A 22,136-nucleotide genomic window follows, 5' to 3' on the forward strand; every position below is an offset into this window, starting at 1 on the left:
TGTTTAAAATCCACGCTAATGGTCAGATGAAGGGGAACGTAATATGTCTGTGAACTGAGTGAATATGTGTAGGAACTCAATGTGTGCGTGCATTAGCAATAAACTGCCTCAATATTAAGTCTTATTAAGAGATTGTAGGTGGTTAGCTTATTGTGCTTTTTTTTATTTTTTTTTAGAAAGAGCTCTTTTTTCCTTTTTTCCAATATTGAGATCTTTATTTATAGTGCCAACCAGAAGTGCTCATTTACCTGCTAGGGAGCTAGCTAGCTAGCTAGCATCAGGGGCTAAAGCCCAACTGTGGCAGGGTTTTTACTTTCTGGACCTAGATATCGTTACATCCTTACGATTAACGTGACCTATTGCAAAGTAAAGTAAGCGAAGAAATGCCAAGAAAAGTCTACAAGAACCTCTGGACCTTATTTGGGGTTAATCAGAGGTGTGTGATGACTGATGTGATTAGTTCATTCTGAGCACCATCACATTCCAATGCAAGGTGTGCACACTTTTGCAAGCACTTTATCACAGTTCATTTTTACTTCTCTTATTCTTTACCAAGTTTTTAAAGGATTTACTGAATCTTGTTCACACACGAGAAAAGTGGCATTTGAAGAGGGGTGTGTAGACTTTTGACATTTGAAGGGCGTATTTGGTTAATTACATGTGGATGATTCAACTATCAACGGTTGTGTTGTGTAGTGCGCGCGAAGAAAGTAATTAAGCATTAACAGATAGTCGCGATAAGATTGCGCTCGAGCTTTCCAAGCTTTAAATTACATTTGAAAGTAGCCACGACGGCCTCCCTCCCTCTCTCCAGCTTTGTCTCCCCTCTTTTCTTTTCTTTTCTTTTCCACGCCTGATGGAGTGAGCACGAGATCTATTTAGAACGCGGCCCAATTAGAAGACGTGTTTGCAATTTTAGCCTCCGGTCTGAGCAGCTGTGGAGAATTTATCCAACGTGGAGGCAACGGTGAATGAATGCTTGGGCTTATTTTTTGTACTTTTTTTTCTTCATTTGGCAATAGTTTCATGAAATTTGATTAAAATATTCCTAACAATACAGTATATTCTCATTTAGTGGTTTCACCGCATCCAGTATGATGTACAGTACAAACTTTTTGGCCTGTACTTATGAGAATGTGATTTTTGGCCAATCAGATTTCAGTTTTTCTGTGTTGCCATGTCAATCTAATCTGCCTTCACAATCATCAGCGCTGGCTAGCTGGCCCATGCTAATGTCAGCATTGACTTGTTGCGGCTAAATTTGTAATTTAATGAAATAAATTTCTCATTATAACATGAGAAGTTTCATTTTATGACATGATAAAGTTCATATTTTAACGTAATACATTTGACATAATATTTGAGTTTCACATAATGTGATTAAGTTCACATTTTAACCTGATAAGTAATCAAATTATGTGATCAAGTTTACTTTTGTTTTTGGCAAAACACAAATATAACCTTATAAACCACAGTCACTGGCTACATGACTGCACTGCACTTTTATAATACTGTTAAAAATTGAAATGACATTAAAATGTTAAATTTATCATGTTAAAATATAAATTTAAAAAAATCTTATTATAACATGAAATTTATCATGTTAAAATGAACTTTATCACATAATGTAATACTGAACTTTTTTTCTGGTGTGGCAGTAATACGTTTCATATGCATCCATAAATTATAGATTTTATAATGATATAAATCACAAATTACAATTATATAACCTCTGGTGCACATGATGGATTTTATTTAACTCATTTACTGCCATTGACGGTTATAGACGGCAAAAAATCATTTGTACTATTTCTATTAGTTAAAAAAAATATATCTACATTTGTTAACAAGAGTATGCAAACCTAGATTTTTTTTATTGTACATTTAGAAGATATAAAATGTGTTATTAATCGTGAGTTAACTATTGAAGTCATACGATTAATTACGATTAAAAATTGTAATCGCCTGACTAGATGATTGTTAAAAATTAGGGGCGTCAGGCGATTACAATTTTTAATCATAATTAATCGCATGACTTCACTAGTTAACTCATGATTAATCACAAATTTTATATATGCTCTAAATGTACAATAAAAAAAATCCAGGTTTTCATACTCTTGTTAACAAAAGTGTTGGGGGGAATGCTAAACTAATAGAAATAGTTCAAATGAATTTTTGCCGTCAATGGCAGTGAATGAGTTAATATTTTGTTATGATTTTGTCATGTCTTTGCATAAACACAACAAAACTAACTTTGATATTGTGGTGGTTATGTTTAAGCATAAACGGTAGCAACAATTTTACCAACATAAAAATATTTCCACCTCAAACAACTTGAATTACCGCCACTTATGTGCAAGGGCTTCTTCTCTTCATTAAATCTACTTGTAGCATGTCTGAATATATTATACTGCCCCCGGTGGACAAACAATGAAATCATTTGCACAAACTCTTATTTACATTTTATGAAAGTATGCTATTATTGTATGTCTTTATAAAATAAAATACCATATAGTGCTATATTTCTATGTTGTTTTTTTGAGAAAGCTCAGTTTTGTTCATTCGGTAATCTTACCGATTCGACATGTCATCATCATTGCTCTCTCTTTTTTTTCTCTCTTTTTCTTTTTTTGGTATGTGCGTGAGTATGTGCATGTGCGTGTGTACTCATTAATTCACCTAAAACCTATTAAAAATCCCATACCATTCACCTAGACCGAATAATTCAGAATCCGGCTAGAGTCGTCAGGTTGTCAGGAGACCCGAGGAAGGATCAAAGAAAAGAAAGGAAAGTGAAATCCAGCACAGACCAGTGCTATATTTCTTGACGAAAGTATCCAAATCCAGCTAAGTGTATCCTTGCACTCGTTATCATTCATGTCCAGAGTGCAGCAGGTAAGACGAAATGGCGCGTCCACTCCAAAGGTTGTCATAATCCCGTCGAGATGGGAGGCGGGGAGGCATATGGCCGCCATCATTGTAATTGCAGCTGTCTGGCCGCAGCAGCACGCTTATCTGCTTGTGAAAAGACGGCCGCTTAATAAAGTCATGTGGGGAAGCTCTGACGCCGACGCATCCGACAGCATTATTTGTTGCCTGCAAGTTTCCTGGCTGTAAAAACTCACTTGCTGAACTTAACTTTACCCCTCCCACACGCTTGAACAACATTTTTAGCTTACTTAAAAATACTTAACTGGATTAAAGTACGCTGAAGCTGAAATGCTGAATGAAAAATGTGTGGATTGTTTTTGAATGATGTTTGAAAAAATATGGAATTATATTGAAAGATAGAATGTTGTGAAATAGTATTGAATGTGATGAATGTTTTTTGAATGCGTTATTAGAAATGACTGGCAATTTTTTGCGGGGCATGGAAATTTTGGCATGGTAAAACTTAGGGTTAGGGTTCCCGAGGTGAAGTGAATCAATTAACATTTAGAATTTTGAGTGGGAATGTTGTACATCTGTTTTGTTGACTGTGTCATTGAGAATGAATAGGGATTTATTTATTTTGCGAGAACTTTAGTTGGGAAAATGTTGCATTTTTGGCATGTGAAAGAGTGGAATTTTAACATTTTAAATGGGAATAATCTTAACTCATTCACTGCCATTGACGGCTATAAACGTCAAAAATTCATTTTAACTATTTCTATTGGTTTAACATTTTTTCCCCACTTTTGTTAACAAGAGCATGAAAACCTAGAAAAAAAGATTGTACATTTAGAACAGATTTAAAATTTTTGATTAATTGTGAGTTACCTCACCTGACGCCCCTAATTTTTAATAATCTTTTCTTTCTTTCTTTTTTTAAATTGTGTCAGGCGATTAAAATGTTTAATTGTAATTAATTGCATGACTTCAATAGACTCACGACTAATCACAAATGTAATATCTGTTCTAAATGTAAAATAAAAAAAAATCTAGGTTTTCAAACTCTTGTTAACAAAAGTTGAAAATATGTTAAACTAATAGAAATAGTTCAAATGAATTTTTGACGCCTATAGCCGTCAATGGCAGTGAATGAGTTAAATTTTGGGGATTATGTAGGTATTTTAATTGAATCAGTGAATGAATGTAGAAAAATAGGTGAATAATGCATTGTAGACTATATGAATTTGTGAGTGGAAAGATTAGGAATACTACTGTGAAAAATGTTTTTTTTTTAGTACATGGGAATTTTTTGAATGTTGAATATTTAAAATTTCCAAATATAAATGACAATCTGCTATGATGAATGTGTCAATGGGGGGTAAAAAATATCAAATTTGAAAAGATGTGAAATGAGGAAACTATCTTACTTGTAACCCTTTTAAACTTCAAATGATACTTTTCATGGATCCAGACTATTAAAATGACCTTTTCGCCAAAAAAACAAGAGCGGAGGATGCAGTTGATCCACCCCCCCCAAAAAAATCATGTTGTCATTCCCTTAACTTTACAGCCCAACCACCCTGGCCCTCAAAAAATAAAAATAAATAAAAAACTCAATGCGATCATGTTCCAGCTCCCAAACGGGGGCGTAGCTGAAAGGTCAGGACGGTTTGTTGGATTTAATCGTATTTACCGCCGACTTTACCCGCCAGTTCACGGGCACACAGACATACGCACATTTGAGAGCAGAGGCGTAAATGTCAGCTGGGCCGCAGCCAGCAACAAAAACATAGAATAAGTCCGAAGAGAAAGTAAAGATTTGCTATTAATGTGAAGATATGTCACTTGTCGTCATTGTTGCTTTGGTTTGGTTTTCTCGCTAGTGAAAGACACTGTGCCCCTTTTTCTTTTTTTTACATTATCGGCCATTAAAAATTTATCTTTGGAATGTCTTCATTGTTACGCCTTATTGTTGATTACAATTTTTTTGTATTATATTACGTTACCTAGTGGTATTAAGTCTTTATTTGTCTTTTTCGAATTTGTTTTCAATAATTACGACTTCATTTTGTAATACGACGACTTCATTCGCAAAAATGACGACTTTACTCTCGTTATTCCATTAGAATTATCTTGCAAGAATTGATTCAATTTCTACACAAATTCAAAATAAAACTTTATTTTTGGAAAATTATATCACTATTTTTTCTTGTAAATGATTTTATTCGTGTAATATTACATTTTATTTCTAAGAAAAGTCAGATTTTTGGTAAGGAGCGCTCTAAATAAATACATTTATTTTTATTTTTTTAAATCGGAATTCATTCTTGTAATATTTTATTTTTACTCTTTCTCTCTTAAAAAAATTGGGGTGTATAATTGAAACTTCATTCCTTACTACGATGACAAAAATAATACCTGTAGCACACATGCAATTTTATATTGGTAGGTATGATACTTTGATGATTCTGGAACATAAGCGCCATGATAAATGAGACTAAATAGAAAGTAAGAGAAAGATGGAAAATAACTTTTCTTATAAAAATGACAATTTTTTTTTCACAAAATTGCCCGAATCAAGTCCTTTTGTTATAAAGTTATATTTTTGTCAGCAGATGTTTTTCTCACAATATTCTGACTTTTGACTTAAATCCCCGGGTGGACTTGTTCTATATTCTTCCTGTGCGGCGCTATTATATTGGCTGAGCCGCATTTCGTGGGGGTGGGCTCTTCAGGGACGATCACTCATTGTAAAAAATGAAACAGCTCTGGTCCCAGCCACGTTCAGGTCGGTAGGAAGTATCAAAACAGCAAGTAATCCTCAGATTATAGCACTAAACCCTAAAAAGAGGACGGATGGCGGTGCAGAGACAGGAGACGACTCCTCGCCTGGCGCCGAGCTCACACGCTGTGAAATGCGGGAGATATAAAGCCCCGAGGTAACACCTCGGCCAAAAGCACCGTGACCAAAATAAATGGGGCAGACCTATTTAAAATGTCTCCAGCTTGGACTGCGATGACGGCCCCTAGGCTCCTGCTAAATGAAAAAAATAAATAAATAAAATAAAAAGGAGGGAAAACCCTGACCGGGCGAGATTAATCGGCGATGCTTTTCCACATCACAACAATTATGAGACTCCAGGTGGACGCCACATGGAATACAAAATGAGGTTAGAGGCCAAGCATTCGGAATACAAATTAAGTTGGAGTAGAAAGGAAATATTATAGATTTGGGGTCTGCCACCCAACTTCTGTTAGTCTCCATTATAAAAGAACCGGAAAAAAAGTTGAATAAATGTGTCTCCTATCGGAGGCCGAACACGTCTCGCTTGACGGAATGTCTCCCTTTTAGCGCAAAATCAACACCAATCCCCGTGTTTGTTGGACCCTAACCCCACCTTGGCTTCCCCGTAGAGGAGCTGTCATTTCGACTCGGTCAAGGTGAGCAACGCGCGTCACCGCGAATCATCCGCAAGCCTCCGACCATGGCAGAAGTCTCGCAGCGCCAACGGAAATGAGATGTGTCATCAAAGCTAACCGCTAACCTCAGCCATTGTTGCGCGGTGTTCAGGCTGCGAGGGGTCCTCAGCGGGGGAGCCCACTGGAATTATACTTTGATTTGTGGGCACCCAAGCGGAAATGTGAGTAAGAATACATGCTGACTACCAAAATAGATTTATGCGAAGAGGAAACTCCAGCCACGAAGAAAATGGAATAATACATGTCGAATTCAAACTCAATGTAAAAAATGTTTTATTCCCAAATATATTGGTGTCTGTCCTGGTGTATTCAGTGAGAATCGGTTTAAAAAAATATTCGGCTTAACTCCATGTTTCAGTTTTAACCAGACCAACCTCCGTCCGTCTTCTTCCGCTTATCCGGGGTCAGGTCGCGGGGGCAGCAGCTTTAGCAGGGAAGCCCAGACTTCCCTCTCCCCAGCCACTTCAGCCAGCTCCTCCGACGGGACCCCAAAGCGTTCCCAGGACAACCGAGACACATAGTCTCTCCAGCGTGTCCTGGGTCGTCCCCGGGGCCTCCCGCCGGTAGGACATGCCCGGAACACCTCCCCAGGGAGGCGTCCAGGGGGCATCCGAACCAGATGCCCGAGCCACCTCAACTGGTTCCTCTCAACGTGGAGGAGTAGCGGCTCGACGCTGAGTCCCTCCCGGATGACCGAGCTTCTCACCCTATCTCTAAGGGAGAGCCCGGCTACCCTGCGGAGGAAACTCATTTCGGCCGCTTGTATCCGGGATCTTGTTCTTTCGGTCACGACCCACAGCTCGTGATCATAGGTGAGGGCAGGAACGTAGATCGACCGGTAAATCGAGAGCTTTGCCTTTCGGCTCAGCTCCTTCTTCACTACCAGACCAACCTTGATTTAAAAAAAAAAAAAAAAGTATTTTTTTTAATCTGCTGTCCTACTAACTCATTCGCTGCCATTGACGGCTATAGACGTCAAAAGATCCATTTTTACGGGGCTGGCAGTGAATGAGTTAAACAGACAACTGGCAGGCATATAATGTTGGGTCAACCAAACTCCATCTAAAAAAATTTATTTTTTTTTTAAACCAAGTTGCACTGATCTCCCCCAAAATTGTGTCTTGTCTTCTTGTGTGTATAAGACATCCCTCCACCAAATTTGGTGAAATTCTGTAAAAAAAAAAAAAAAAATTTTAAAAGACAGATAATTGGCTGCAGTCATATACTGTAATGTTAGGTCTACCAAATTCCATGTAAAAACAACTTTTTTGTTGTTGTTTTTTTTTTACCTTGTAGCGGTCTTCTCCCAAATTCAGCGCTGTCTTCTTTGTTTTATTCGACATCCCTGCATCGACATTCAGTCAGAATCGGCTTTGAAACGACAAGAAGGAACCATTCAACACCTGCAGACAGACCAATTAAAAAAAAAAAAACTTTCACAATCCAAAATTACAAATCCTCACACACTCCATGCCAATTTTCCCTCTGCTCCCTATACGAGTATATAACATGGATGCAAATGTCCTCCTTTTTATAATGGCAAGTGGCATGAAAGAAATGTAGCTGCAGTGCAATGACTTGGATTTCTAATTTGCAGAATGGCTATGATGGATCTGTGATACGCACACACACATACACACACGCATGTGGACTATACGAGCAGTAGATCACGCGTTATGTCCTCATGGTTGAGGCGAGCACACATGTCCGCTAATGACACGTGGGGTCCTCCATACTAATGCGAGAGTGGATGGCGAGAGAGTCTAGAATTTGTTAAGTGGATTTTTAATGATGATAAAGCCGATACGGGAATTCCGTTTTATAGTAAAAAGCAAGAAGACTCGACAGCATATCTGGAGATGAGGTGATTAACGTCACTAATTGACATTTTCATGTTAAGAATTGATTTCATGCTAGGGTTTAGTAGAAGTAAAGCATACCTTTTAGTTACACTGTAAAAAAAAATCTGTTAGTTTTATGGGCAAAAAGTGGCAGCTGTTACCAAATATAGTGGAAATGTAAACAACTTTACAGAACAACTTGTACATTTTACCGGTATTGAATGTGCAATAAGGGCTTCTAAATTTTACTAGGATTCAAAATACAAAAACAAAATCTCCATGTAAATTTTACAGAACAAAATGGTGTAAAAGCAGCATGTTCTTGGAAAATAGTACTTCATTTGTATAGCACTTTCCTACCTTACAAGGCTCTCAAACTACTACTACTACTACTCGTCATTGTTTTTATTTTTACAGTTTTTTATGTCCCGATTTTACAGAAATTCACTGTTATTTTTTACATTGAATCCTGGTACTGATTGTAGTGAGAAATCTAAAAATCTCATCAAATTACAGCTAGTCAACAATAATTTTTCTAATAATTCCAACTTTTTTTCATAGACACGTGTCTTTATTTTCGTTGTTCAATGTTTTTTGGTCAAATTCCGACATTATTATTATCTAATTAAGGCTTTTTTTTTCAGCCAGTTACGGACTGAAAAAATAAAATTAAGATAAATCGGTCTTCTCACATTTTGTCTTTGTCTTTGAATAATTACTAATTATTGCAACCATTATTTTTTTCATTAATTGAACTATTTTCTGACTCAAATATGCTCTTCTCTTAATTATTTAACTTTACCCCTAAAATTACAACTTGTTTGTATTGATTCAAAAACATTCCTGTAAATTTGTGACAGTTGTCATAATGCCGATTTTTCCTTCAATTTTGTATTTATTCTTGGAATAGTTCAACTTTTTTCTAGTATTTTTTTTCTTCAGCTCTATTAAGGCAATAAACCAACTTCTCTTGTAAAATTGTGACTTTTTTTCCCTCAAAATATGTTTATTTTTTATTTTTTTTATTACTTATACTTTGCTTTAGCAAATGTAAATGATGCCCTTTGCCTTAGATTTTTAAACATTCAACATTTTTCTTAAAATTAACATTGTTTTGACCCCCACGGAAAATGACATCTCTTTCCTTTTTATATTTTTCTAATCCAACTTTTTTTTGTCATGTCAAATTATTTTTAAAAAATTGCAAAACTTCTACTACAGTAGTTTTTTCACAAACTAGTACTAGTCATTGGTTTCATGGATGATAAAGAATATATGCCCGTCAGTATTGTTCTATTGTCTGTCTGAATGTGTTGCTATGGCTTTTGTTTAAATTGTTGAAAGCAAAAAATCATCACAGTGACAGCTCGTGTCTGGAAAAACTTGTTAGCCTACTTTGTTAATTTTTATGAATGCATGCTTTAAAAATCGCATGTGATTTGCAACAGCGCCCCCTGGTGTGCGATAGATGATCATAAAAAGAGCGGCAGAAAGGACAGCTTGTCTCATCTTATTCCTCCTCTCCCTCTTTTATTTTTATGTCTACCTGCCAGGTTGTCCATACCCCGCCGCCTCCCGTACGCGCTACATTGATTTTCTTTTACAACCCGTCCCGTAACGTCGAGGTGACACAAGCACTCTTGTCATCGCAAATGTCAAGCGATCGGCTTGTCTTGTAAAGGTCAGCGTTTTTATGGGATGTTCAACATGTTTGAAAAAGGATTACGGCTGCGTTGGCTGCGCAGTGGCGTGCGCGACGTAAACCGCTGCCGGCGGCGGTGACACTTCGCTATTACGACATGCGTCTGTTGAGCATAAATGTGTTTATCAGCGTTAAAGTTTATAAACCATACGTGAACATGAAGAAGTCAGGGTGCACAAAGTGCGACGACTCCTGTAGTTTAGCTATTATTTTTGGTGGGCTGTATAGGCGTCGAAATTGGCAGTTTAAAAAAAAAATTTGAATTCTGAGTTTTGTCTTATAACTTCTTTTTCACAAGATAACGACTTTTTCATGCTAATTAAACTTCTTTGTCGTAAGATTCCAACTTAATTTTCATGCAGATTCAACTTTTTTCTTGTAATATTATAACTTCTTTCTCCCAAAATTACATCTTAATCAGTGTGCTAATGAATTTTTTCCTGTAAATTTATTCCCGCCCTCTCATAAAATTACATTATATATTTGTTTTAACTTATTCACTGCCAGCCCAGTAAAAACTGATCTTTTGACGTCTATAGCCATCAATGGCAGCAAATGAGTTAATTATAATTGTTTTCGAATACAGAATTATGACTCTCGTAGAAGTTAATCTTTAATCTCATAGTTGGCAATTTTTTGAGTGATTCTATGTAAAAATGACAACTTTTGCTAAAAAAATCCCCGCTAAAATACAATAGAGTTCATATTTTTTTCCTTTAAAATGATCACTGTTTTCTCATAACAGTCCATCTTTTCTGTCACAACGGGATATTTGAGAAGTTAGCAAAACATGGAGGTAAGATGGGAGCAGGACTAATCTAAAAAAAAGCACAAATAAAAATAAACAGATTTACAAAAAGGGCAAAAACAGCACATGGGAAACTCTAAATACTCACTTAAAGTCCAAAAGAGCAAGACACAACGTAACAAAGAAGAAAAAACAGGGGACTAAAAACAAGCAAACTGAGGAAATGAGGAGCACCTGGACAAGACATGATTGGTCCATAGAAGGAATAGGGCTGACAACGAGCACATGTGACATGAAAAAAGGGACACAGGAAAACAACAACAAAACAAGGAACAAAACTAAATAGAATCAAAACAACATCCACAAAAACACACATCAAGATATTTTCCCTTCCAAGTCTTCAGCCAATTATATGACTTTTTTTCATAATGTATTTACATAATAATTACAGGTAATTTTTCTCTCGTAAAAAAATAAATAGATAAATAAATTCCAATTTTCACTTTTTTCCAGCACTGCAGAATGTCTTTTAAAATCACGCAAAAAGGTGACTTTAAATTCAAAATATTGTTGTAAATCTTTTTTTTTTCTGGTGGTCATACAGTTTTATTCTTGTAAAAACTAAAAAAAAATAACTTGTAAGCTCACCTATTTCTTCTCAAAAAGAAAATCAGCTTTGATGTTTTGTTTAGTTTACCTTCAACGTAGCAGTCCAATGGCGAAGCAGATATCTGCAATTTTTTTTGTCTTTCTCTTTCTCACATTGCTGCTTGAATGAGACTTTTCTTTTTTTGCCATGCAGTGAAACATTCTTATAACGTTTCCCACTAACTTCACCCTGAGTATTTATTTCAAGTTGCCCATGAGCAGTTCAAGAGGAGACAATGTAGCACGGCCATGAAAAATTTACACGCGTCGCAAGCCCTGCAAAACATGTTGGCTGAACGTGTAAAAAAATATGAGCGCTCAAATTTAAAATGTAATTAATTGTAACAGATGGTGACCTCTTTCTTTTCAAGAGGACAAACACAAAACGGCACAGGAGTTAAGTGCTTATACAGGGGGGTGCATAAGTACGTATACAGTTATTTAAAATAAATGAATCATTTTTTAAAAACAGGAAGAAAAACACTCATTGGCTTGGCGCTAAAATTAGCAGCTAATGACAACGTGCCACTCCTTCCACTCCATCACCGACGTCCGAACAGTAAGAGCCGCACACGATAAGAGAGCGCTGAAGCAGGTCATTACGGCAAAAGCTAATTAGCTGACAGCCAAGAGTAAGGAGGAGGCGGAGGAGGCGCGATTGCTCTGTCACACCAAAGAAAATAACAATTAGAAAATGTCGCCGGGTAAATAACACACAGGGAGGTTGCTGTCAAGCTGGAGGTTAATTGGAGCACAACAGCACTTTGGATTCCCGTCCAGAGGACCAAAAATATTCTGTGCCTTTACGTTTTTTTTTTGTGGCGGGCGGGATATTTTTGGCAGTGTTGAATGGACAAACAGGTTGATTATTTGTTTTTCATTTATTTTAGACGTGTTATCACAATTACTTAAATAGGCCTGTAATGGCAAAGCTCCACCACAGATGACAAAAAAATGTTTGTTTTTATCCTAAATTAACCCAATACAATCCTACAAAGTATTTTTGTAATAAAATATTTTCAATATTGTAAAGATATGTAAATAAAAAAGTAAGAAAACAAAACAAAAATGAATAATGAAATTAAAAAAAAAAAAATAATTATAAAATTTGGACTACATTTCCATATAAATTTACTTGTATGAATTAAACTTCTCACTTTTTTGTTGTTGTTGTAAAGTTGTAACTTTTGTAGTATTAAACTTTTTTTCTTTTAAAATTTCAACATTTTTACTTTTCATCTTTATTCTTCTTAATCCAAACATTTTTCTTGGTAAACTATGATTCTTTTCTCAATGAATTCTCGTAATTATTTTCATAATAAAAATTGAAAATATTCTTGTAAAATAGAATTTCTTTTAATATTCCGGGTTTTTTTTTTTTCGTAGTAATCCAACTTTTCTCTTGCTAAATGATTGTTTTCATAAAATGTATTTTCCTAATTCCACATTTTTCTCATTCAATCATGACTTCTTTCTTATAAATTCCTCCTTTAATTCTGTCTTAGTTTAAAAAAAATTCTTGTGTTTTTCTCATAAAAAGTTAACTTTATGTATTTTATGTATGTGTTACACATTTTTCTCACTCAAATTTTGTTTTCTAAGATGATGAGGTCATCACCTTCGTTTTGTGAAAAAGTTCCCTGATCTCTTTTGTACTGCATTGATAAATGTCAACAACTCTTAATTGATACACAATAAACAAAGCTTTAACGGAAGCCTTGGTGGAGATTTGCTGTCCAGCCAAGTCCATATTTATTTGAACTCCACTTGCATTATTGAAAGGCCGTGGAACGTGTTTGGAATGTGATCCTGCAGCCAGCTGAGGACGACCCAGCAGCAGTTGTTGTTGTTGTTGTTGCTGCTGCTTCTTTTTTCCCCACCGGGCGCATATACGCATCAAGAAACTACAACCGCGGAGGGCAAGGACTCCCTGCATCTTTTCCATCACTCTCTGCCCAGAATTCCCTGGACGGCCGCTCGCGGAGAGGAAAACGAACAGGCGCGGATGCATCACGACAGCTCGGAATCAGAGGCGAGAACTCCCCCGTGGTCGGCCCGGCACCTGTCAGAAGCTTCCTTGGCAGCGGCCAGCTTTTATACGCACGTTTGACTCCATGCAGCTGTAATTAACTTCCTGCGTGTCTGATTCTCCCCACCCCCAACTGGGTGCCAAAGTCAAGGCATGGGGGCCAGATTTGGCCCACCACATCCCGCTAAAGCAAATAATATGTGACTTCATCCAGTGATGGGAAGTAACATGTGCCATTTTCTCCATTACATTGAAAGAAGAATGAAAACAGGAAGTATTTCCGCTCAGCATTGTTTTTGCTGAAGGTTACTGAACGTCAAATCATCTTCATTCCTACTTTTTACGCCTACTTAACTCATTCACTCCCAGCCATTTTCACTGAAGCAACCCCCTTCATTCCCGGCTGTCTTACTGGATTTTGACTGATTTTGCAAGGCCCCCAGGATATTGTGTTCTATTGCTATAAAAACATAACCTTGCTCTCTCAAGATGTCTTCTTGTGGTATTTGTGAATTCACAAACTCCCAATAATCCATCTTGTACCACTCCCATTGATTTCCCCCGATACGAACCACTAGTGGTTCGGACCAATCACAGAGCGATATTGTATTTTGGGGCGGGATATGCAGCTGTGACGAAAACAAGAAGCTCCGAAACCGTGGGAAGAAATAAACCAAACATGGCGACACCGGTGGACGAATGTGTGGACGCTGCAATTAATTCTGTTCTCGCTGAATTAGTCTCTTGTATCCGCATATCAACATTGCAAAACCGACAACATAAACTCAACGCCATGATATCAGCTAGTCACAACAGTCGCAGGTCGGTGACGCCATTTTCATCCTTTGCTATGATTGGTCAAAACAAAAGTTAGGTAGACGTGCACATGATTCTGCTTTGTCCAATCAGCCCGAAGTGTTGTACAGCATGCCCCGCCTTTCCCGAGCAAATCAACGCGGAGCAGTCCCAGAGTGATATTGTGGAGAACTCCTTCAAGTGAAGTCAAATCAATCTGGCTATTGCCAGGCTAACAAAAACATGGAACCCACCAAAAGAAAGATAACGGTAGAGTCTCTTCTTTCATCAGGAAAAAAGTATGTTTGTATCTGTTTTCGTTTCACAGCAATTAGCATTAGAATATAGCTTCATCAATATTCACATTCCTGGTGAAAACACAAAAAGAGCTTGTTGCAACATGGCCCTGGCTGATCTCTTATACTCTGTTGCCACCTGCTGGCCGGTTTATGAAATAACTACCATTGTTTTAAGCCACCTCTTCTTGTCAGAAGCTGCATCAAAGCCTTCTGTATTGCTCTTGCATAAAAAAAAAAACTTTTAAATATGTTTTTTGAGAGTGAAGGACAAGGTATTAAAAAACGTGTTTACGTTTTTGGGTTTGAAGGAGTTAAAAAAGCTGACTGTAGGTTCATTTAAAATGTACATCTTTGGGTATGATTATTGCTGTATATTGCAAGATTATAAATTAAGTTTGTTAGTATAGAAAAAAAGTGGGATTTGCTTACTGTAAACACATAAAGGGATCTGTAGACTGTTATAAGGTTTGTACAATATTTTTGTGGTAATGTTCTTACTCTGTAAATAAATCATATGTATTTAAATGTGTTTTTATCATTTTTAAAAGTGTGTTTAAAGACCTTAAACTAAGCTTCTGAACACTTTCATTAAGAAGTAACATTGGATTTTTGCCACGGTAACGAGTCTTGAACCTTAAAGGTTAAGACTTGAAGACTTACTTATGACTGACTCTCACCTCTGCTTTGTATGTGAATTTTGTCGCCACATGCACGAGTACCACCTGTAGTATTATCAAGGTAGGCGAGTTGGTTGAAGCAGCAACTGGAACATTGCAACCCGAGGCTAGTACTGCCCCCGCTCCAAGAACCCCAACGTCCCTTCCCAGCGTGTTTACCTGCCTTGCTGAAAAAGACGTTGGGTTGCATCATAGTCGAATATTTTTTTTATTAAAAAAAAATAAAAAAAATAACACTGCCGCAGGAGAGTAAGGAAATAGAAACTCACAGCAGGAGAAGAAATGAGGGTTTGAGGATGCTGAGGAATTATAAATGTGTGTGTAGGAAGGTTTACTGTCAGTGAGTGTGACATCACACCACTCACCTTCAAAATAAACTGGAAGCAATGAGACTGGTGAGTTTGCTGCAATCCACATATGAAATGTGCATTCCCGTTAGCCATTTAGTTTTAAATTTGAGGCGAAACCGAACTTCAAATAGTTTTAGGCATGGTTGTTCTTTGATGTTAGAAGGCACAATAGTTTTTTTTTTTTTTTTAAGTCTCTTTCTTTCCTCCTTTCAAGTGTCACGTTATGTACTCTGTTGGTAGCTCTTTTCTTCTTCTCAGGGTTTTTCACACACAAAGCTTTCGTCATTTAGCCAGCAGTCGCCAAATCTTTGCAGTGTGAGACAGGATTAAAAATAATAATTTACTTTAAAAAAATCAATCCAGTGCCTAGTGTGTTAGAACTACGCTCATGTAGGTTCAAGAATGAGGTTTATTCAAGGTTTACAACTAGGTTTATGTGGGGTTAAGCCTCGATATTTGTTGGGCCTAATACTATGCCCCTGTGGGATCAAGGTTTATATAGATTTTAAACTAGGTTCGCCTAGGGTGGAAAACGACGTGTACTAGGTGTGGGGTCTCAGGAGTACGTTTATGTACTATCTCCAGGGAAAAAAAAGGGAGTACGTTTATGTGTGATTTTCAACTACATTTAGTGTTGAGATTTCATTGTATATTACATTTAAATTTAGTGGCGCTGCTGAAACAGCACGAGAAATCTCCCACACGCATGCGTCACTCGAGAAAGAATTCATAAAAGGACATTTCCAGGGTTCCGGCTGACGTGATCCTCATGTATAAAAGAGGATCGCAACCGGAACCCAGTCTCTTCGACCTTCTCGCGCGGTTCACTCACGGTGTTTACTGCAGCCATCGCTGGTGCCCTGTAATCTTTTTTTTTTTTTTTTTTTTTTTTTTTTAAATCGGGGCAGCGGGGTATCCGCCCCACCTTGGCTGCAACGGTTCTGTGTATTTTTTAGCCGTTGGAATAAATGGACGGATGCTGGAGCTCCCCTTCCATCTTTCCATGTTTTCCACGCCTCATCGTTGAGTGCAGAAACAAGTTCGTGAGTACGTTGGGTGTGAGTCAGCAACTGTTGCCGTCTTGCCTACGGTTGCTTTGACTTGTTTTGTTTGTGGGTAGCCAGCCGCCTTGATGTTGTCTGTCATGACTTCTGCTCGTTTATGATGACACAAACGGCCACTTGCGTGTTACTGTGAGTACATTGTGGATTTGTTTGTTCTGTTGGTGAAGAGGCCGGTGCTTGCCTCCTCATCCACACAAATAAAGCAGCCTGTTGACTTGCGCACACTCATTACGCGTTGATTGGAGGCTGCTATATATAGATTTTTCTTGCCCAAAGAAGGACGCACGGACTGCTGCCTTGACTGTCGCGCAATAGCGACCCCTGCTGCGGCAGTCCATACTCTGGTGAACACAACCGATGTTGCGCCTCCCCAGTACGCAGTGTCTGACCAGGGGCGGTCATTGTCGGTGGTGGCATCATTGCCCCTGTTGAAGAACATTATCTTTTTCTTTCGCGTGTTCATTTTCTTTCGGGTAGTGAGAATGTTTGTTGCCCAAATGCAGGTTGGAGATCGATGAACAGTCACTCCGAAGCTTTTATTTCTACAGAATATTCCGGGCACAAGTGAGTTCCAGACAATGGCTGCAGCCTCTCACAAGTGCGAAGTTACAGAGGACTTACAACATTCTTATACTATCTTGAAGGGCGGTACCACAAAGCCCCCAGCAAACAGCCCACCCGGAGTTCACCGGACATGAGATACTTTAAAGGCATCATACTAACACATTGACTTCAACCACAGACAATGGCCCATTGTTGTGGAAATAGAGGAGGTCCTTCAGACATGCTGGCACCCGGCATGAGATAAGACTTTAAAGAAATCATACTAACACATTGACTTCAACCACAGACAAATGGTCTATTGTTGTGGAAATAGAGGAGGCCCTCCAGACATGGCCGGCAGAAATCGCGACAACACTCACAAAGACACATCCACAGATAAAAGTTCTACTGAGGAAATAATGAAATTAAAACAGTTATGACTAAATCTGGGCAGAAGACCCTCTTCATCCCCCACCCCCCCTCCTCTCGCGGGGGTCAAGCAAAACGCAGGTCTGCTTCTCCTGCTGCCCCTGACCATCGGAGTAAGAAGAGTCGGGTTGACTCTGAGGCGAGTGTGATGGCAATACAGGCTCAGTTGGGTCATCTTCTTAGGCCTCTGCAGTGGCGTTGCCCTGTGCAGAGGTGGCCATGCCGGATGCCACACTCCACTTGCCCTCCTAAGATGACGACGTCGCCGAGGATGCCGTCTCCATCCGGGCATATTCGGGGATAGACTCTGTTTCCACTGCCTTCTGAACGTTTTTCTGCTGGAGCGGAATTGGTGTGCGCTGTTATGCTTAGCGCTTTCCATTATTTAAAGTTGGATACGTCTGGCTTTTCTCAGCCTCCGACTGAGTGTGGCCTAGCACTGATTTGATGTCAAGTTTAGAACTAGGCTCATATTTTGGTTGCAATTAGGTTCATGTAGAGTTTGGATTCTAGATTCAGACATGAGAAAGCAGCATGACTAACCCAGTGGCGTTTATGTGTTGTCTGGTAGCTTTAGCACTTATGCACTTAAGAACTGTGCTTGAAAGCCTTTGAGGAGTCAAGCCCCCAAGGTCCGTTAGGTTTTGTCAAGACGGTGTACATCTGCACTATGTGAACAGATATGGTCGGTTGTGTAAATTAAATAGCACCACCAGGGGCCACGGCGCGGTCAGACACACAGCTTCACACGTGCACATGCCAGCATGCGTCAAAAAACAAATGTGCAAGTGCTTATTTAATCTAATCTCCAGCCAATTTAAGCCCCCGCGGGCGCGGGGCGAGAATTACTCGTTAAAAAGTGGATGTGACACATTCTTTCAAATCTGCTGGTGGATTTGTCTGCTTGGCTCTGAACTGTTTAAGGGGAGCACATGCACATGCTGCTGGCTAAAGAAAATGAGGTCTGTTACATTGCAGTGGAGACCAAAGGGCCCTATATGAACTTATTTTTAAAACCTACATTATATATTTTTAGACTCTATGTAAATCTTGTTTAAAAAAATGAACCTAATTCTAGTTGAGAGGAGCCAGTTGAGGTGGCTCGGGCATCTGGTTCGAATGTCTCCTGGACGCCTCCCTGGGGAGGTGTTCCGGGCATGTCCTACCGGTGGGAGGCCCCGGGGACGACCCAGGACACGCTGGAGAGACTACGTCTCTCGGCTGGCCTGGGAACGCCTTGGGATCCCGTCGGAGGAGCTGGCTGAAGTGGCTGGGGAGAGGGAAGTCTGGGCTTCCCTGCTAAAGCTGCTGCCCCCGTGACCCGACCCCGGAAAAGCGGAATTGAAGACAGACGGACGGAGACGGACCTAATTCTAGACCAGTGGTTCTTACCCTGGGTTCGATCGAACACACTCGACTCAAATGATTTGTGACGATACGCCCCGCTTGGCCATCATTGGCTGCAGGTGATCCCGCTACACTGCTTTGCCTATCTGTGCTGCAGGGAATTTGGTGTACTCAGTAGTTGACTTGTGATTGTTGTGATGGTACCTTGTGTGATTTTTGGAATTATTTTAATCTCTTCCTCTAATGATGTACATTTAAAAACGGTCAATTTAACCTGCAATACAACAGGAAGGTTAATGAGTTCGCTTTACCCAGCGATTCACTTTGTCTTTGAAGTGTCCTTCCTTCCTAAATGTGTAATGTATTCTGTTCTTTCTGGTTATCTGGGCCCCTCTCGCATGGCTCCGAGCATCTTCACGGGTTCTCATGTCTCATGAGCTCGCCACCACCGAGCGATAAAGGCCAGTGGTTTGCTGCGGAATTGAAGTGCGTATCAGTTAAGGGATGGATGGAGCAGATAGAAAGCGGTTGGAGTGGAGCTGGGAGGAAGCTGACAATTTTCTGCATGAATCAGCAAGACTTATTACGGCCGTCGGGGGGGGGGGGGGGGGTAAAATATAGAATGCGACTCATATAGACGTATGATCGTCCTTATCAGAATTGGTCGTATGCAGTGTTCACGACTACAGTATTTTAAGTTCAGAGACTTGCATAAAAAATGCTACAATCTAAGATCTTTGCTAGAACCAGTTAGTTCCAGAATTCCTTATTTGTAAACGCTAAACAATTTTTTAATGTTTGTAAGTAAAATTTATTTGCCAGCATTATAGTGTATGCTATTTGCAAAGCCCTAAATCAGAAAAAAAATAATCATTTAGTAAGCAAATATTTGTTTCAATTTTTCACAAAACTTTTGGCTATGAAAAAAACAAGTTGTAGTGTTGGTGCAACTTTTAACCAATAATTCTTTTTAACATTTATTCACAAAAGTAAAAAAAAATAAAAAATCCATTACAAAAACAATTTAGCAAACGGTGTGTTGTTTATTTGCAAAACATAATATCATTTTAAACATTCATGAGAAGTAGCTACGACAGCAGTTTAACCAAAATAATTGTTTTCCTCAAAAATCAAGACAATTTCAAAAAGTTGATCCACAATAAGTTACAGCATTTTAGCCAACGCTATTGTGTAATGTTTCCCAAAAGTCAAGAGAATATTAAAAGGTCATACTCCAAATAGTTACAAAAGTGATTAAATTAAATTGTTGTCATATGTTCGCTAAAATCTAGGCAGCGAGAAAAAAAAAAAAACAATGAAAAGAAGCCAACATTATATTTTACATTCATAGCTACATCTGCTCATTTTTGAAACTCCAGATGGATCAAAACGTCGTAATAAGCAGTTTTAAATATTTAGCTAACATTTTGTTCGTTTTTGCAAACTTCAAGAAAAAAAATAACATTTATAACAAGTATTTACAACGTAACAAAAAATAATTGCAATTTTACACAAAACTCAATCATTTAGTAAAGTCGTACTATTAAAGTTTATGCAATTTTAGCCAACATTATTGTGCTGTTTACATGGCAATTTAAAAGTCAAGACTAGTCAAGTCATCTTTATTTACATAGAATGTCACACTAGTTAAGAAATTAATTGACCTAATGTTATTGTGGAATTTATTCGCTACAAGTCATTCTGCAAGTAGTTGCAGCAATTTAGCAAACCTTTTTGTCATTTTTCGCAAAGTATTTCCAATAGCAATTTAGTCAACATTATGTCATTTACCTGGAAACGTCAAGCCAGTTTAAACAAGTGAAACCTTACGTTGTTACGCTAACAATTTGATCAACATTTGTTGTTTTTCATAAACTTGAGAAAATTACAAAAATTTGGACTGGCAAAAATTTTAACAAACTGTTTAATCACAAATTCAAGCCATTTTCTTTAAGTAGTTTTTACTTTGACGCAAATGTTGCCTTTGATTTAAGCTGAAAATTTTCCTTTTAGAATTTAAGAAAATTGTGAATTATTGATCTTATGGAGAGCAAAATTATCAGACAAAGATTTGATAAATTATCGCACGTCGGACAACAGCAGTGAAGTTGAAATCTGTTGAGTGCAGCTAACGTACAGCTACTCCACTCAAAGCCAATTTCCCACCAACTAGAAGACAAAACCATCAGATGAATCATGCACTATGGAGCCTGTCGTCACAACGGCCCCGTTTAAACTTTAATGACCAAACACAGACATCTACATCATCGTGAAAACACAACAGGATAAAACGTCTCCACCCGCAGCCAAACGTAGCACTTTTAACGATCTATTTATTCATTTTTTATGGCCGATATCACGCCGCAAACTCAAAATGCATGAACAACTTTAAGAATCCGTCCGGTTTATTACCAGTAAAAGTTTTCACAGTGATGTATATTGTTGACATACTTTCAGAACAAGATGTTAAAAATACGTTTCGCAGTGATGACAGCGGCCATAAGTCCAAAGTAGAAAACAAACAAGCATAAAACAAAGAAAGCGCCACCATCACTCAAACTAAATGGCCGACTCATCCGCCATGGATGAGCTATTTATTTTCTCAACACAAGTGTGTATCGTTAACCCAATATTAGACATTTTCTATGAGAAGATCAAAGGAAAGATAATAAACACGATAAAAATGTTAATAAATTGATGCCATGACATTGCCTCAAAGGCAATCACTTACTAAGAAGCAGCCCATCACATTGTTGATGTCTCATATTAAGTATTGCAGCTGAATGATTTTTTTTTTTTCAAGAGCAATAACAATTTAGCAAAAGCTGAAACAATAAAATAAAAGTCATACCTTAAGTAGTTGCGGCAAAATGTTCTCAAGACACTGAAAAAATTGTATAAGTAGTTTTGACAAATATTGCGATTTCGATTTAATTTGTGATTTTCTTCACATTCAGCTTTTTATTCACAACATACAGTAATGTTTCCAAAAATGACAAACCATCAAAATATTAAAAGCTATTACTCGAATAATGCAAGAACACGAAAGAGGTTGTGTGAGAGAGGTTGCCCTTTAAAATGGTCCAAGACCTGCAGTATTACTTGGTGCCATGTTTAAATCTGAAATTATGTCTAATTGTCTATGTAACAATTATTTTATTTTATTTTTTACATTTTGTACTAATGTACAAGTTCTTTGTAAATAAATGTAATATTATATGGAAAAAAATATTGTACATTTAGAACAGATATAAACTATTGAAGTCATGCAATTAATTACAATTAAAAAATGTAGTCGCCTGGCGCGATCCAT

At 38.0% G+C, this 22,136-nt stretch overlaps 1 long non-coding RNA gene across 2 annotated transcripts; it reads right to left on the reverse strand.

The window, feature by feature from the left end:
* Positions 1–7,000: 7,000 nt before the first annotated feature.
* On the reverse strand, positions 7,001–15,529 carry LOC144036729 (uncharacterized). 2 transcript variants are annotated; one of them, XR_013288718.1, is made up of 3 exons: positions 15,456–15,529; positions 7,641–7,754; positions 7,001–7,521 (listed from the first exon to the last, which is right to left on the reverse strand). It is a non-coding gene; the product is annotated as an uncharacterized LOC144036729 (long non-coding RNA). The 2 variants fall into 2 exon arrangements; XR_013288717.1 differs by lacking the exon at positions 15,456–15,529 and adding an exon at positions 15,091–15,218.
* Positions 15,530–22,136: the final 6,607 nt, after the last annotated feature.

The sequence above is a fragment of the Vanacampus margaritifer genome, chromosome 16 (genome assembly GCF_051991255.1).
Source record: "Vanacampus margaritifer isolate UIUO_Vmar chromosome 16, RoL_Vmar_1.0, whole genome shotgun sequence".
In the NCBI taxonomy this organism is placed as follows: domain Eukaryota; kingdom Metazoa; phylum Chordata; class Actinopteri; order Syngnathiformes; family Syngnathidae; genus Vanacampus; species Vanacampus margaritifer.